We start from the raw sequence: 16099 nt of genomic DNA, 5'->3' as shown, positions 1-16099 counted from the left end.
CATTTTAAATTTGCTTTAGGGTTAGGGTTAGGGTTAATTGTTTCAGAATCGTTTGTTTATGTAGTCGGCACTTAATGTATATCGGCTGAATGGACGTCAGTGATTGGTTGAAATTACAGAAATACGACAACTTTAACATGGAATAACTTAGGGATTTCTTTTTTTTTAAAGAAGACTAAGAGAAAAAGATGTTTTATATGACACATTCTACCAGTGTTCCAAGTTTCAAAGTGTTTCGTTAATGAAAAATGTGGCCCCCGTTTTAACAAAGATCCTTGGTTTCTTCACAACGACAATGCACCTTGTCACTCGTGAGTCTCTCACCAAAAACAACATGGCACCGGTTCCGCACCTCCTCTTCCTGCCAGATGTAGCACCTGCGGACTTCCATATCTTCCCCAACATGAAAATGCAGCTCAAAGGTCACAAGGTTTCCAAAAGTGTTAGGAACGCTGGGCCGTATGTATTGCTGCGCAAGGTGATTATTTCGAAGGAGATGACGTTAAAACTTCGGCAAAGAAGTTATGTTTTATTAACCATAACTATTCCGGGAACCTTTTCATACCACCACGTATACATATATGTCCTCGCCTTTGCGTCTATGTTCGTTCCCCACCACCTACAGACAAGCAATAAATTAGCGATTCGGCCAAAAAAGAAAAACCATAGATTGAGAACCAGACTTTAAATGAATAAATACTGATGCGTTTTTGTTTGACTTAACTCTTTGGTTCGGTGCCCCAACATGGCCACATTTCAAAGAGCGAAACAAGTTAAAGATATGAGATAAAGATTCTATTGTTATATCATTGAATCAAACATCTGTTTTAAATATAATCATTTTTATTTCACATTACATATAAAGCCACAACATGATAATTACCGATAGGATAAATATCTCAATAGCGGTATTAATATCACGCGTCGGTTGATATCTTTCGTATACTATAGCAACATTCTCAAGTGGACACTGCATTTGTACAATGAAATAATGGAGAAGCGACAAGTATCTTTTCACACAGAAACAGGGAGAGAAAGAGAGAGAGGGAGAACTACGCACATGTAGCTACATGTGAGTATCTGTCTGCATTGTGTATATTTGTGAGTGTGTCTATGTGTGTATGCGTTTGTGTATGTGTATGTGTGTGCGCATTTTGGCGCGTGGGTGTGTATACGCATACATACAAAGACAGACATAGATAGATAGATAGATAGATAGATAGATAGATAGATAGATAGATAGATAGATACATTTCTTTTATTAGCCACACAGGGCTCAACGAAGATGGGACAAATACAATGTAGAGCTTTTCTTTTTGGGAGGGGGAAGGAAGGAAAAAAAAAAAAAAAAAAAAAAAAAATTGGTGGTGTCGATCAAAAGGGATCGTAGGAAGGGAAAAAGGAGCAGTTCGATCAAAAGGGATCAAAAAAAAAGAAAAGGAAAGGCCGATCAATAGGGATCGTGTATCACACAGTAATGTTCTCGTGTAAAAAGAGGGGAGGACAGTTTAGGTTTAGCCGTGGAAGGAAAAGCCCACGGAAAAGACCACGGTAACCTTGGTCAATATTCTCATTGAAGAAACTATAACAGTAAGTGACTCTCTTTTGCCTTTTTTTTTTTTTTTTTTTTCTTGTTCATAGGGTTATGCTCAAGATGGCTCCGTCGTTCACACGTGCCATCCTTGCTACATTCACCCATCTTTTTTTGAAGCATTCACTAGACAAGACTTCCCTTTCTACTCTCATCTTCCTCTTCAGGTGATACTTGAAGAAGTTGATGAGAGATTGCCCAGAGAGGAAAGTCTTTGTCTCTAGACCTTTCAGACGCGTCCACCATACACATTCTTTCGCCATAGCCACAAGTACGATGAAAATAGCTCTTCCTTCCCGTTTAAAGGAAGGAGGCGCGACAATATTCACGATAGACTCGGCTGATAGACCGACTCGTCCCACACGCGATAGCAGTTGTTCGACGTAAGCCCACAGCTCGGAAATGGTGGGACACTGTACGAGTGCGTGCAGAACGGTTTCATCGCTCTGCCGGCATCTCGGACAGGTCGGCCCCGTGTTTCTCGAGCCATGCCTGTAGAGCTTATCCCGAACGGGTAGTGCTTCTCGATAGCACTGCCAGGCCAGGGATCTCTGGAAGTTGTCCATAGGTCCCGGCCCGAAGGTCGTCTTAAACAGGCGGGTCAGGTATTCCTCGTCGACGCCCAGGTTCGCCTCGAGATCGTCGTCGTACCTTCCCTCCACTAATCCACTATAGAATGCGTTAGTTGTGATGCAGTCGCTCAAGGTTGACCCGGGTTGTTGGAGTTGCCGAAGAGCAGCGCGACACTCGCGGTGCCATTCGCCCTTCCTCGGCCTCTTCTTGATCCATGACTGGAGTTCGGTCATGGAGACGAGCTGCGGGAAAGCGCGCCGCACAAACGGTGACCACACCTGTTCACCGCTGTCTACGTAGAGCCGGAGATGTCGCAGTCTCAGCGCGTGTCTGCGCATCATCAACCACGGCATGCCCAGTCCTCCTTTTAACGGGTGTTGGCAGCAAACGGATCGCCTAACCATCGGAACGCTTCCTTTCCACAAGAAGCGGAAGAGGATGCGCTCCAGTTTGGTGATGGTAGGGTCGGGACAAGGAACGACGGTCAGGCGGTAGTAGATGACGGACGCGATGTACGTGTTCGCCATCTCCGCCCGACCTTTCAGGGAAAGCTTCCTCTCGGCCCATTGCCGGGCTAGAGTGGCCACCCTTCTCGTTATCTCGTCCCAGTTCTTCTCCGTTTGGAGGTCTGGACCAAACCAGACCCCGAGCATCTCAACCGGACCGTCAGTCCAACGTCCCACGACGGAGGCGCTACTTGACGGCATGGGGTTGCTTCTCCAGGTGCCGAGCCGCAAGCCCACTGACTTATCCCGGTTGATTTTCGCTCCCGTTACCGCTTCGTAGTCTCTCAGTGTCTCGCCGACAAGCTCGATGTGCTTTTGGCTAGACACTATGACGGTGACGTCGTCCGCGTATGCCGACACGCTCGTCCCGCATCCCAACTCTCGAGGGATGCCCCTCAGCGTCGCCAGCTTCCGCAGTAGTGGCTCGAGAGTCAACACGTACAGAAGCGACGAGAGGGGGCATCCCTGACGGACCGAACGTGCAATGTCGAAGGGTCTTGATAGATGCCCATTGACGCGAACTACCGAACGGATGCCTCTGTACAAGGCAGCCATCCAGCCGCGGAAAATGGGACCGAAGCCGTCTGCTATGAGGACAGCCTCCAAGTATTGATGGTCTACCCTATCGAAAGCTTTCGATTGATCTAAATTGATCAGGGCCCCACCCATGCCAGGTTCCTTAACTACCCTCTCTATAATGTAGCGCATCAGATGAAGGTTGTCATGGATGCTCCTGCCCGGCACCGCGCACGTTTGCGCCTTGCCGATCAGTTTCTCGATGACAAGCGCGAACCGCTTGGCTAACACCTTGGCCAAAATTTTCAAGTCTGCATTGAGCAGAGTGATGGGCCTAAAGTTATCTATGACGTCCCCCTTGTTTGGATCTTTCTTCAGCAGCGTTACGGCTCCTCGACTCACAAAACCGGGAATGCTCCCGTTTTGCTGCCAGTTGCAGTACACCGCCACCAAGACGTCTCCAAACAAGTCTGGCTTACAGTTGTAAAGCTCGTAGGGCAGACCATCCAAACCCGGAGATTTGTCCCTCGAGCATCCCGCCATCGCGTCCCTCACTTCCGCCGCCGTGATGGCACCTTCGCAGCACTCCGCCTCTCTTGCCGAGAGTCGTGGCAGGCTGTGCAGGTAGGCACTGAAGTCCACCCTGCGTTCTCGCTCGCCATTTGTCCCAAACAGTCGAGCAAAGTGCCGCTGAAAGGCCTCACACATTTTGCTTGGCTCGAGCAGTTCGCGCCCCTGTTCGTCCACCAGAGACCGAATGGTGGCTTTGTTGCCCTGTTGCGCCTCCGCCACCCGGGCCTCTCGTGCGGCTCCAACACCTTCGTTTCTTAGAGCACGCATCCTAGCCCTGACAACGCACCCTTCGTGTTTGGCGTTGAAGTGTTGGTCAAGGGCCAACCTCGCCGCCAAAACGTCGGATGCGATGCCACTTCTAATTGCCTCTTCTAGCTTCTTAACTAGTTCACCCTCTACTCTGTTTCTGTCTATGGCTAGTGCTTTGCTATACCTAACCGCTTCTGCTTTTATTGCTCTCTTGAGGGCAAACCACCATTTGTTATTGATGATGGCTCCTGTCAAAGCCCTCTTTACTAACGTGCTAATCCGGTCTCTGAAAACTGGTCTCGACGGGAAAGACGCGTTTAGTTTCCAGTAACCGGAGCCCTGCCTATGTGTCTTATCTAAGTCTAGCGTACACGTCACAAGTTTGTGATCCGTGTAGCTGACTATGTGAAATTGTGGACACCCTATGCTATCTCTATCTACTCTCCTACACAGTATTCTATCTAGATACGATCTCGACGACCCGATGCGGTTTGTCCATGTCCACATTGGCGCATTCGGGTAATCGAGTCGGTACCTGTCAGACAGTTGAAAGCGTCTGAGCAGGTCTTTGAGGCATTTGCATCCCCGTCTATTCCTATCTCTGCCCACATAGTCTAGATGCGTGTCCAAGGTAGCATTCCAATCCCCCACTAAAAGTAAAGGACGAGACGTTCCTAGGAATACTTCTAGACGTCGAAAGAAATCCGGCCTACTTGTTAAAGGTGGTGCGTATACTGATATGAGTCGAAAAGCACACCCATCGCTGCCATCGACATCCAGAACAACCAATCTACCCTCCGGGTCTATGAATACTGTCTTTACTTCGAGATCCAGACTCTTGCGAAAGAGTACTGCCGTGCCACTACCGCCCATTCTCGGCAGACAGGGAGAAAAATAAATGTTAAACTGTCTGCCAAACATGGACGATAGGGCCCGCGGATCATGGAGTCTGGTCTCGCTTATGGCTATGATTTCTAGTTTATGTGACTTTATGTCATTTAGGAGGTACCCTTGTTTCCAAGGGGACCCCAAGCCACGCGCATTTACACAACCAATCTTGAGCATCATTTTGATTTGAGTGTTAAAGTTTTATAAAGAGAGTCACTTACCGTTTGAGAGTTTTTGTGTCTCCTCCTTCGGGTTTTCTTCAAGGAGATCACTATATAGCTTTTTCGCCAGGTATTTTTGGCATTTGCCAACTGCCTTTGGAAAAATAGATTTTAGTGTGTGGTGCAGGGTTGGTGTTATGTGTAGTATTTTGATGTGTTCTGGCGGTGTTGTGTATGGGTGGTTGCTGGTTTTTATGTCTTCGTTTGTTATGTTTGTTTTTGTGTTGATGTATTCCATCAACTCTGAGTTTTTTGTGTTGATGGCAGTGAGCATTGTGTGTGTACTTGCTTTTGGGGTTTTGTTGCTTGTGTTGTAGTTGTGTGTGCTTGTGTTGGTGTCTGGAGTGTTTTCGGGAGTTGTGTATCTCCCTGCTTTGTTTGTGTTTGCTTTTCTTTTCTTGCTCCTCTTCCTCCTTCCTTTCTGGGCTATTTGCCATTCCTCATTACTTTCATCTTCCGACGAAGGTTCTGAGGAATCGGAAGGGGGTAGGGGCAAATTGTGAGCGTCTGTGTGTGCTTGTGTGAGTGGCTGTGTTGCTGTTTTTGTTGGTGCTGATGGCTTGTTATTTGTGTGAGGTGTGTGTGATGTGGGGGAGGGGGAAACAGTCTTGGAATTTTCTTTCTTTTCCCCTGCTTCCTCACTTGTTGTTTTTGCAGATGCTGTTGTCTTCTCAGTTGCCAGTGTTGCTTGTGTTTCTCTTGTTTTGATTGTTGATGGTGGTGTTGGTAGTAGGGTTTTTTTCCGGGTTTTGGTGGTTGCCCTTGTTGCTTTTTTTGGTTGGCGGCGGTTGGGCAACTGTCCTTGAGGTGTGCCTCGCTGCCGCATACATAACAACGTGTACGCCTTCCTTCCACCACTACATATAACTTGTGGTCCTTTGCCAGTTGGATGTGTGTGGGGATCTTTTGGCACTCCTCTTCAGTGATGTGGAGGAGGACTTCGACTTTTTTTCCCCCTTCCCAGTTTTTCTCCTCTGCAGTAGCAATTTCTAATATATTTGCCTCCTCCATTTCGAGGCATATAGAACCTACTATCCACTGTGTTTCCACTTGTGAAGGGACATTCTTTACTGTCACCTTCGTCACTCTCTGTCCAAGATAACTCGGTATCATCACCAAGTCATCTGTGTGGAGAGAGAGTGTTGAAAATTCCTTCGCTAACTGTTCGCTCTTAAAGCGTACTAGGACCGTGGCAAATTTTCGTCCCCAAGTAACATGACTTTGAAAGGGCCATATCGGTTTGAGACAAATCTCAATTTTTTGGGTGGAGAAATTCTCCGGTCGCTTCGTTTTCTTGTTGATAAGTCTGTATGATATGTGCTTCTTGTTTGTATTTTCAATAATTGCTTTTGGTATGTGTATTTGTACAGTGTCACCTTCTTTCGTGAGAAGGGATTTTGTGTCATTGATTTGTTTTGGGGTGAATGTTAATATTGTTCTTTTTTCTTTCGTTGCATCGGCAAAATTTGTTTTTGTGATGCTGGCAGATATGTTGTTTGTGGCGTTTGTGGTGTTGTTTATCTTGTTCGTCTTGTAGTTTTTGATGGTGGTATTGACAGTGGTGTTGGTACTGCCAGGTTCAAAGGTGGTGGTAGTGGCGGCAGAGTTTGTCGAAGTAGTGGTGGTGTTGGTGTTGAAGGTCGGTGTCCTGTTGTTGTTGCTGTTGTTATTGTCACTGGTAGTAGCAGTGGTGAGGACAGTGGTCGTGTTAGCAAGGACATTTGTGTCGTTGTCGTTGTTGTTGCTGTTGTTGTTGTTGTCTTTGTCGTTGTTGTTGTTGTTGTCACTGGTGACGGTGGCAGGCAAGACTGCTGTAGCAGCAGAGTTTGTACACGTGATGGTGGTAGTGGTGGTGGTTGAGGCAGCAGCAGTTGACTCAGAATCATTGCTCTTCTTCATCACTTGTCTGCGTTCATGCGGAACGGCATTAAGTATTTTCGCCTCTGGCATTAGGAGCGGGAAGTCGGCCTCGTTGAAAACCTTAGCCATATTCGTTTTAAAGAATATGGCTAGGAACGAGGAAGATATGTTTGAATTTTTGGAAATAAGGCTCTAAATAGAGCTATTTCCGATTTGAAAAATATATGTTCACGAAGTATTTTGTGTTATACACAACTTATACAAAATTTTAAAACAAAATAGGTCTTTTAAGAGGTGAAAAATGCAACTTACATGGGAGCCGATGTGTCTACCGTCCGTCCATGATGATAGATAGATAGATAGATCGATATGTGAGTGTGTCTTTGTGTGAGTAAATATATATACACACACACATATATATACATACATATATACACATACACACGTATATATATATATATATATATATATATATATATATGTATATATATATATATATATATATATATATATATATATATATATATATATTAAACACACACACACACACACACACACACACACACACAGGGCAAGTGTCTTCTACCATAGCCTCGGGCCGACCAAAGCCTTGTGAGTGGATTAGGTAGACAGAAACTGGAAAATTCCGTCATATATATATACATATATATATATATATATATATATAGGTTTTTCTCTCTCACCAAGGTCATCAGCTGTCGAACGCCGACGAAGGGAAATAACCCTGAAATCCGGATACGTTCGTGCTGCTGGTCGTGGTGAGAGGGATAACTCCCTTGGCAAACAGGACACAGTCGTGTGTCGATAAGCCAGCTGGAGGAGATGTCCTCCTGGGGCTAAAAGCAACAGTAACATCCACCCCTAGGGGTCAGCCACACTTAAGTGGCAATATACTACACTTTATCGTGCAGTTACTGTTAATATTTCATTTAGAGAATTAACATTGCTTATATATATATATATATATATATATATATATATATATATATATATATATATATATTTGTGTGTGTGTCTGTGTTTGTCCCCCCACCATCGCTTAACAACCAATGTTGGTGTGTTTACGTCCCCGTAACGTAGCATTTCGGCCAAAGAGACCGATATATTAAGTACAAGGCTTACAAAGAATTAGTTCTGGGGGCAATTTGTTCCACTAAAGGTGGTGCACCATTTGACTACGGTCAAGTGACTGAAACAAGTATAAGAGTAAAAGAAAAAAGACTTTTTTTTTTTTCAAATGACTTAGAATTCACCTAAAAGACAAACCGAACCCTTTTCTAAAGTAGCATTTCTTCAACTTTGTCAATGTCTCCTTGATTCTCTCTCTCTCTCTCCCCTCCTTTCTCTCTCCCTCTCTCTCTCTCCTCCTTTCTTTCTCCCTCTCTCTCTCTTTCTCTCTCTCTCTCTCATTCACTCTCATTTTTTTTTACGTAGTTAGTCTTCATTCACTTGGATATAACCTGACCCCCTCGATTATTATTTTTTAATATTTCATCATTGTTGTTATCGCTGTTATTTCGGTCCCGACCTCCGAGTGTATAAGAACTATAACGAGGTAGAGAACAGGGTAACCAGTCTTACCCAGAAATAGACAAAGAGAACGCTGTTCCTAAAATGGCGGTAAGAGGTGTCGAATGCCGCCTTCGTTGTTGCTTACTACCTGATCGTCGTGCCTTGCCTCAGCTACCGCTTGATCAACGTCTGTCGGATCATCTGTTATTTAATCCGTAGTGGAGAAAATGAATTTATATTAATTTTACTCGGTGGTATTTGAAATATATTTTGAAATATAAGTTCTGGTGGAGTAATATTATGGCTAACATTGAGATAACAGTCGAGGTGCAAGAAGAAACTAACGCCAATGCAGTTTCTAATTTTCTGTTGAAGCAATTATATTGGGTTGTCCGGAAAGTTCGTGCCGATTTATAGTAGCTTACCTTTCGACTTATTTGCCATGAAACCACCTCAATTCTGGTAAGAGGGTATTTTCAAGTTAAAGGGAAGATGGAGACGCATTGTGCAACAAAATGGTTCATATTTGGTTGATTAAAAATGTAATGGCAAGTATTTATTGACCTTTTTCTTTCCTTTAAAAATCGGCACGAACTTTCCGGACAACCTAATACAATGCAGCTAAAATATATTCAAAAAATGCTTTATGTTTGCCTACCTGTAAATATGGATCTTTATACAAGTATGATAATTATACAAAATTAACTTGCATTTAAGTAAATACATTTTTTAAAAATATATTCGAAAGGCATAATAGTAACAATTTCTCTTGCTTGCATACAGGATAATATGGATATTTCTACAAATGTAAAGAGTATTTGAGTTATGAAATTTCTAGAAAGTATTATTGTAAAGACCCTCTGTATTTTGTGCAACTAAAACGAGAAATGGCTAAAATTTTAATTTGCATTGCATTGTATAAAGAAATACAATTGTATACAGCACTGAGTTCAACTGGTGTATCTTTATAAATATTCCAAGAAATAATATACTTAGAAAAACTTCAGAGTGGTTCATATATTTTTAATAACATCTCAGTACTGTTTGTGACATAGCCATTGCCTCTGCATGGTGCTCAAATATAAGAGCTATCGTGAATCAAGCTGAAGTATTCTGATTAACTCACATATTGAAAACGCCCGAGTAATGCTGCATAATATTCAACAATTGTAACTTTCGTTGGAGTATAATTTAACAATTCACAACAGTTGGCGTGATCGGAATTACGTTAGCCGTTCACGCGAGCTTTTTGCTTCTTTCCAAAGGTGACACTGCTTTGTGGAGCACGAAATTTCGTAAGTTACAAAGCTGCAGCGGCAGACAGACAAAACAGCCAGCGTACAAAAATGCAAGTAAAAAGAAAGAAAACAAAAAGGCTGACATCATATCGTATTATGGGATACAAATTGATCATTATAATATATTTTACGCCTTACAAATGTGCTACAAATACTCATTGTCAATAGCATTTATTTGAGTTTTCTAATAACACAGGCATCCTATAGCTATCTTATATAATAGCTTGTACCATATATATATATATATATATATATATATATATATATATATGTATGTATGTATATATAAAAGATCTTTTGGTCTTGGTTTGCAGTATCTGATTTTGTTCAAATTTCCTCCACTGATGCAGTTTTAAATGGTAATTACAAAAATCACATTCCTTTTCTACAAAGGTTAACAATAAAAGAAGTTACAAGCGCTAAAATGTTGAACATTTTGCTAGTTTTAACCAGTCGAAAGTTTCCATTATTGATATCTTGTAAGCTAAATTGTCCATGTGTTGACAATACATACATTTACAAGGAAATGTTTGGCAGTGACTTCGAAGTTTTGGCTTGCTTAATGAAATGTATTGAGTACTCCTTCAGTTTAATTTGAAATGAGTATAACTTGACATAGGAATATACACGGGTCCATGTTTTCAGCTCCACGTCGTTGTTTAACGAAACAACTCGCAGACTTTTGGAGAGCGACCGAAAAGGTATAGTATCGCAACTTACTGAGTAGCAGTTATTTTAAGACATTATTAAGAGCTGGCTCTGAGTTCAAATTCCGCCGAGGTAGACTTTGCCATTCATCCTTTCGCAGTCGATAAATTAAGTACCAGTTGCGTACTGGGGTCGATGTAATCGACTGGCCCCCTCCCCAAAAATTTCGGGCCTTCTGCCTAGAGAAGAAAAGATTAAAGGCGGTGAGCTGGTAGAATCGTTAGCGCACTGGACGAAATGCTTAGTGGTATTTCGCCTGTCGCTACGTTCTGAATTCAAATTCCGCCGAGGTCGACTTTGCCTTTCATCCTTTCGGGGTCGATAAAATAAGTGCCAGTTCCGCACTGTGGTCGATGTAATCAACTATCCCCCATCCCCCAAAATTTACGATGCTTTGTGCCTAGAGTAGAAATATTTATTAGGTGGCGAGCTGGCAGAAACGTTAGCATGCCGAACGAAATGCTTAGCGGTATTTCGTCTGTGTTTACGTTCTGAGTTCAAATTCGTCTGAAGTCGACTTTGCCTTTCATCCTTCCGAGGTCAATAAATTAAGTACCAGTTGCGTACTGTGGTCAATCTAATCGACTGGCTCCCTCCCCAAAAATGTCGGCCCTTGTGCCTAGAGCAGAAAAGAATCGTCAGCACGCTGGACGAAAAACTTAGCGGTATTTCGCCCTCCGCTACGTTTGCCGTCACTTCCATTCGAACCATTTTCCGTTTTTAAGAAAATACGAGTACAAGTAGACGCGAACTTATGGATTATATGTGCAATCATTTATATTGATTTTTAGATATAAACTTTACAAACAGCATTGTATAAATTAGGGCACAATGTGTTACATCAATCCATACCAATGAAAACACACATTTAAGAGAGTAGACTGTTTCAGACGTTCTCTTCAAGCAGCTACGTTCGAAGTTCAGTCCAATATGTAGCAATATCTGCCATAAGCTTAAGCGAAACAATATCTTGTTTGTTCGTTGTTCTTTTTCGTTGTTGTCGTTGTTTTGGGTGGGTTTTCCTTGTTTGTTTGTTTTTGTTTGTTTTTTTAGAGTAAATTTGGTAGGCAGAAATTGTGCTGAAGCCCATTAAGATATCACATTCAATGGCCCTTTGCCTTTTCTTCCTTCATCTACCTATCGTTCTCCCAGTTCTGCTAAATTGACTTCTATACATTCACAGTTACTGTTCTGTATGAACACGTATATGTGTAGTTAAGTTACGTTTTAGAGAGAACGATTTACTAAATAGATGTATATATATATAATTAACTGCGACAGAAGCAATATTAATACCAAAAGGTAACTCTCATAAGGACTTGTGGAGCATAAAAGCACTCGTCGTATATGTATATATATATATATATATATATATATCTTTCTCTCTCTCTCACATTCTCTCTCTCTCTCTCTCTCTTTCTCATATATATATATATACACCTACATATATATGTATGTGTGTGTATACATGCACGCACATATATATATATACATGCATATATATGTATATATTTGCATGTATATCTGTGTGTGTATAAGCATACATACATACATACATTCATACATTTATATATAAATTATTTAGAACAAGTGTGTGTATTATAATGCGTTACATTACTGGAAATTGATACTCAATGACATTAATTAGTACAATTTAATAATTTAAATTGCTCGAGATAAGGAAATGGAAGACGGCAATATTATTGAGAAAAGAAGAGTGATGTGAAAGGTGAGCGAGACAGGTGTGGTGGAGAAACTTTTAGTTTAAGATGACGCTCTGAGGAAGAAAGTTTTAAACAATAGAAGACAGGTCGGGAGTGAGGAAAATGGACAGTGGAAGGATAGAAAGCTTACAATTGCACATTATATGCGTTTGATTATATGTTCAGCAAATATAATACAGTTGAAATGGTACTATATGTATAAGATGAGGCGGCGATCTAGTAGACTCGTAAGCACATCAACCAACGTGCTTAGCAACAGTTATTCCGAATTTACGTTCTGAGTTCTGAGTTCAAATCCCAAATGTTTAGCGGCATTTTGTCCGTCTTTGGGTTCTTTCTCGGTCGCTCTCCAACCGTCTGCGAGGCATTTCAAAAATGACGGGAGCTGAAAGTGTAGCCTATTGAATTCTTCTAGTCAAGACCCGATGATTTCTACCATCAAGGTACTGACATGCTTCTGGGACGTTGGCGAGAAGACAACGATAGAGAAGTATATATCATTAATTACTTTCTTAAAATTTTCTAAGCATAGTAATTAAAACAAGAGCACTCAGAGAGCGCAGACCTCCGCCAAGGCACCACCAACGATTAGCCGGAGATGATTTTTAAAATGAGAATATCTTAAATAAACTCGACCACTCTCACAAGCGAGAATACTAAAAATGAACCCAACCGCTTTCAAAAATTAAGTAAAAAACAGTAAAAATAATCCAGAATCCTTGTCCGGTACTGGATTGATCCCCAAATCTAATCAGTTTGTGCGAGTCACAAGGCAAAAAACATCGAAAGTTTAATTCGTATCCATCCAGCGATTCTTGAAATATCTTGTCCACAGACAAACAAACAAACACGACTGAAAATAATACCTCCACCTTCGCTAAGGCGGAGGTAATAAAGAGAAAAGAAAACAAAAGAATTTCTTCGACACGCCTACACACACATGCAACTATATATCGCAGAAGTGGTTGTGTGGTAAGTAGCTTGCTTACCAACCACATGGATCTGGGTTCAGTCCTACTGCGTGGCACCTTGGGCAAGTGTCTTCTACTAGAGTCTCGGGCCGACCAAAGCCTTGTGAGTGGATTTGGTTCATGGAAACTGAAAAAATCCTGTCGTATATATATGTATGTGTGTGTGTGTTTGTGTGTCTGTGTTTGTCCTACCAACATCGCTTGACAACCGATGCTGGTGTGTTTACGTCCCCCGTAACTTAGCGGTGCGGCAAAATAGACCGATACAATAAGTACTAGGCTTACAAAGAATAAGTCCTGGGATCGATTTGCTCGACTAAAGGCGGTGCTCCAGCATGGCCGCAGTCAAATGATTGAAACAAGCAAAAGAGTAAAAGAGTAAAGAGTATATATTTAGCAAGCTGGCTTTGCATAATTTCCTTCTCTGAAAATTTCCTTCTCTGAAAATTTCCTTCTCTGAAAATATTCTTAAAAGACAGTGGACAACAGAATATTATGCTACTGATTAGGATCGAACTGGGAACCGCGTTCATGTGAAGTAAATATCTAAACCACAGGGAGAATCATGCTCTCTTAATGTCATGTTTGTCTTGTTATGGATCGATGCAACACGTTGTGTCCTATTTTATACATTTCATCTTATATAAACAGTGTATATCCATCCACCTATCCTGTTTGTTTCAAATAATCTATAATATCTGTAAAGCTACATTTCCAGTTTGAAATTAAATATAAGATTGGTTTATGAGGCTCTCTTAGCTAAACAAGAGTTCGATTATTTTTTAGTAATATGAAAGTATGTACCATTTTATGCATAGGTTTCTACAATGGATAAGACGTGGGCGATTAAAGTGGACATTATATTGGTTTCACGTTTTGGCACAAGGCTAGCAATTGCGAGGAGATGTTGGTTACATAAGATCCAGTGCTCAGTTGGTACTTATGTCATCGACAGTATTAAAGGCAAAGTCGACCCCGACGGAATTTGAACTCGGAACATAAAGACGGACGGAATGCCGCTAAGTAGAAGAGTTAGCATTTTTCCCCGACATACAAACGTATTCTGCCCTAATTTTCAGACATGCGGTGATGAAGTACCAAGTACTTATGTATCAACGTCTTAAGAAATGAATAAAGAAGTTCATTTTGGGTGTTTTGTAATGCAACTTTCAATATTATGGTTCAGAATATAATTTAATAAATCCCTTTATAAGTTTTTTTGTGCTCCTTTAGACCTTTCCAGCATACTTAGGATGGCCTTACCCTTTTACTCTTTTACTTGTTTCAGTCATTTGACTGTGGCCATGCTGGAGCACTGCCTTTATAGTCGAGCAAATCGACCCCAGGACTTATTCTTTGTAAGCCTAGTACTTATTCTATCGGTCTCTTTTGCCGAACCGCTAAGTTACGGGGACGTAAACACACCAGCATCGGTTGTCAAGCGATGCTGGGGAAGACAAACAGACGCACAAACATATACACACACATACATATATAGATATTTATATATATGCATACATACATATATACGGCGGGCTTCTTTCAGTTTCCGTCTACCAAATCCACTCACAAGGCTTTGGTCGGCCCGAGGCGATAGTAGAAGACACTTGCCTAAGGTACCACGCGGTAGGACTGAACCCAGAACCATGTTGCTGGTAAGCAAGCTACTTACCACACAGCCACTCCTGCGCCTTGGGAAAATAAAATAGAAATGTCATACTTTCTCGAAAGCGTTAGCTACGAAGTGAATTGGTTTCAGTCAAAGATCTAAATAATTTGGGGTTCAGCAGAATATTATCTCCTCAGCCCTGATCAGGTGATCATATGATGAAAGCCATCTCCACATAACCATCTCGTCTTTTTTTTTTCAGGCATTATGTACTTCGGAGTACATTATCCAATGAGTTCCTTTCTGAGACGGCAGCATGTTACTTAATGGCCATGTGACTATTCCCAGCAGATTGGGTGTCTATGCAGAGGTGCCTAAACTGGGGTCTTCTTTATTCGTGTATGACCTAGCTTACACAGCTCAACCAATATTCGCTCATTCTGTAGTCAGATGCGTATAATCACAGAATCGACGAGATATACGTCGCTGGTTACAGTGCGCTTCGCATTGTATTAGCTTTCTAATGACGTCATCCCGCTGTCTAGGTGGAGTGGCCAACATTCCCGCACGATCAGAAGACTCTTCCGTCACAGGGTGACCCATTTACAGCTGAGTGGACTGAGACAACTTGAACTGAACTGTTTTGCTCAAGAACACAACGCTCCACCCGGTCTGGCTTTCGAACCTATGATCTAGCGATCGTGTACGCAACGCCCTAACCATTGGACCACGCGCCTTCACATATGCCTATTATTTCATAATAAAATCCCTTTACATGGGTCTTTATAATGATATAATGTACTAATTAATCAATTAAAGGAGTCGTTAGAAACGGCCGTAATGAATTGATACCTGTCCTTCACTTGTTACTTATTTATATTTTATTCACCTATCTCAGAAAATATCCTTCGCAAATTCTGAATTATATTATGGACTGCATGGAGGCACATGGCCTAGTGGTTAGGGCAGCGGACTCTGCGGTCGTAGGTTCGAATCTCAGACGGGATGATGTGTGTGTGTTTATGAGCGAAATTCCTAAGCTCCACGCGGCTCCGGCAGAAGGTAACGGCGAACTTCTGCTGACTCTTTTGCCACAACTTTCTCTCGTCCTTTCCTTCTCTAGCAGCTGACCTGCGACGGACCGGCGTTCCGTCCATGTGGGGAACCTATACGCCAGTGAAGCCGGGAAACCGAGCCTTATTAGACAGGTATGGCTCGAGAAGGAACAGCAAACAACATACCTGAATAGTTCATGAGTGGATTACATATTCACCTGGGT

Source organism: Octopus bimaculoides, chromosome 5 (assembly GCF_046866305.1).
Source record: "Octopus bimaculoides isolate indiv1 chromosome 5, ASM4686630v1, whole genome shotgun sequence".
Classification (NCBI taxonomy): Eukaryota; Metazoa; Mollusca; class Cephalopoda; order Octopoda; family Octopodidae; genus Octopus; species Octopus bimaculoides.
This window is presented reverse-complemented; position numbering follows the sequence as displayed.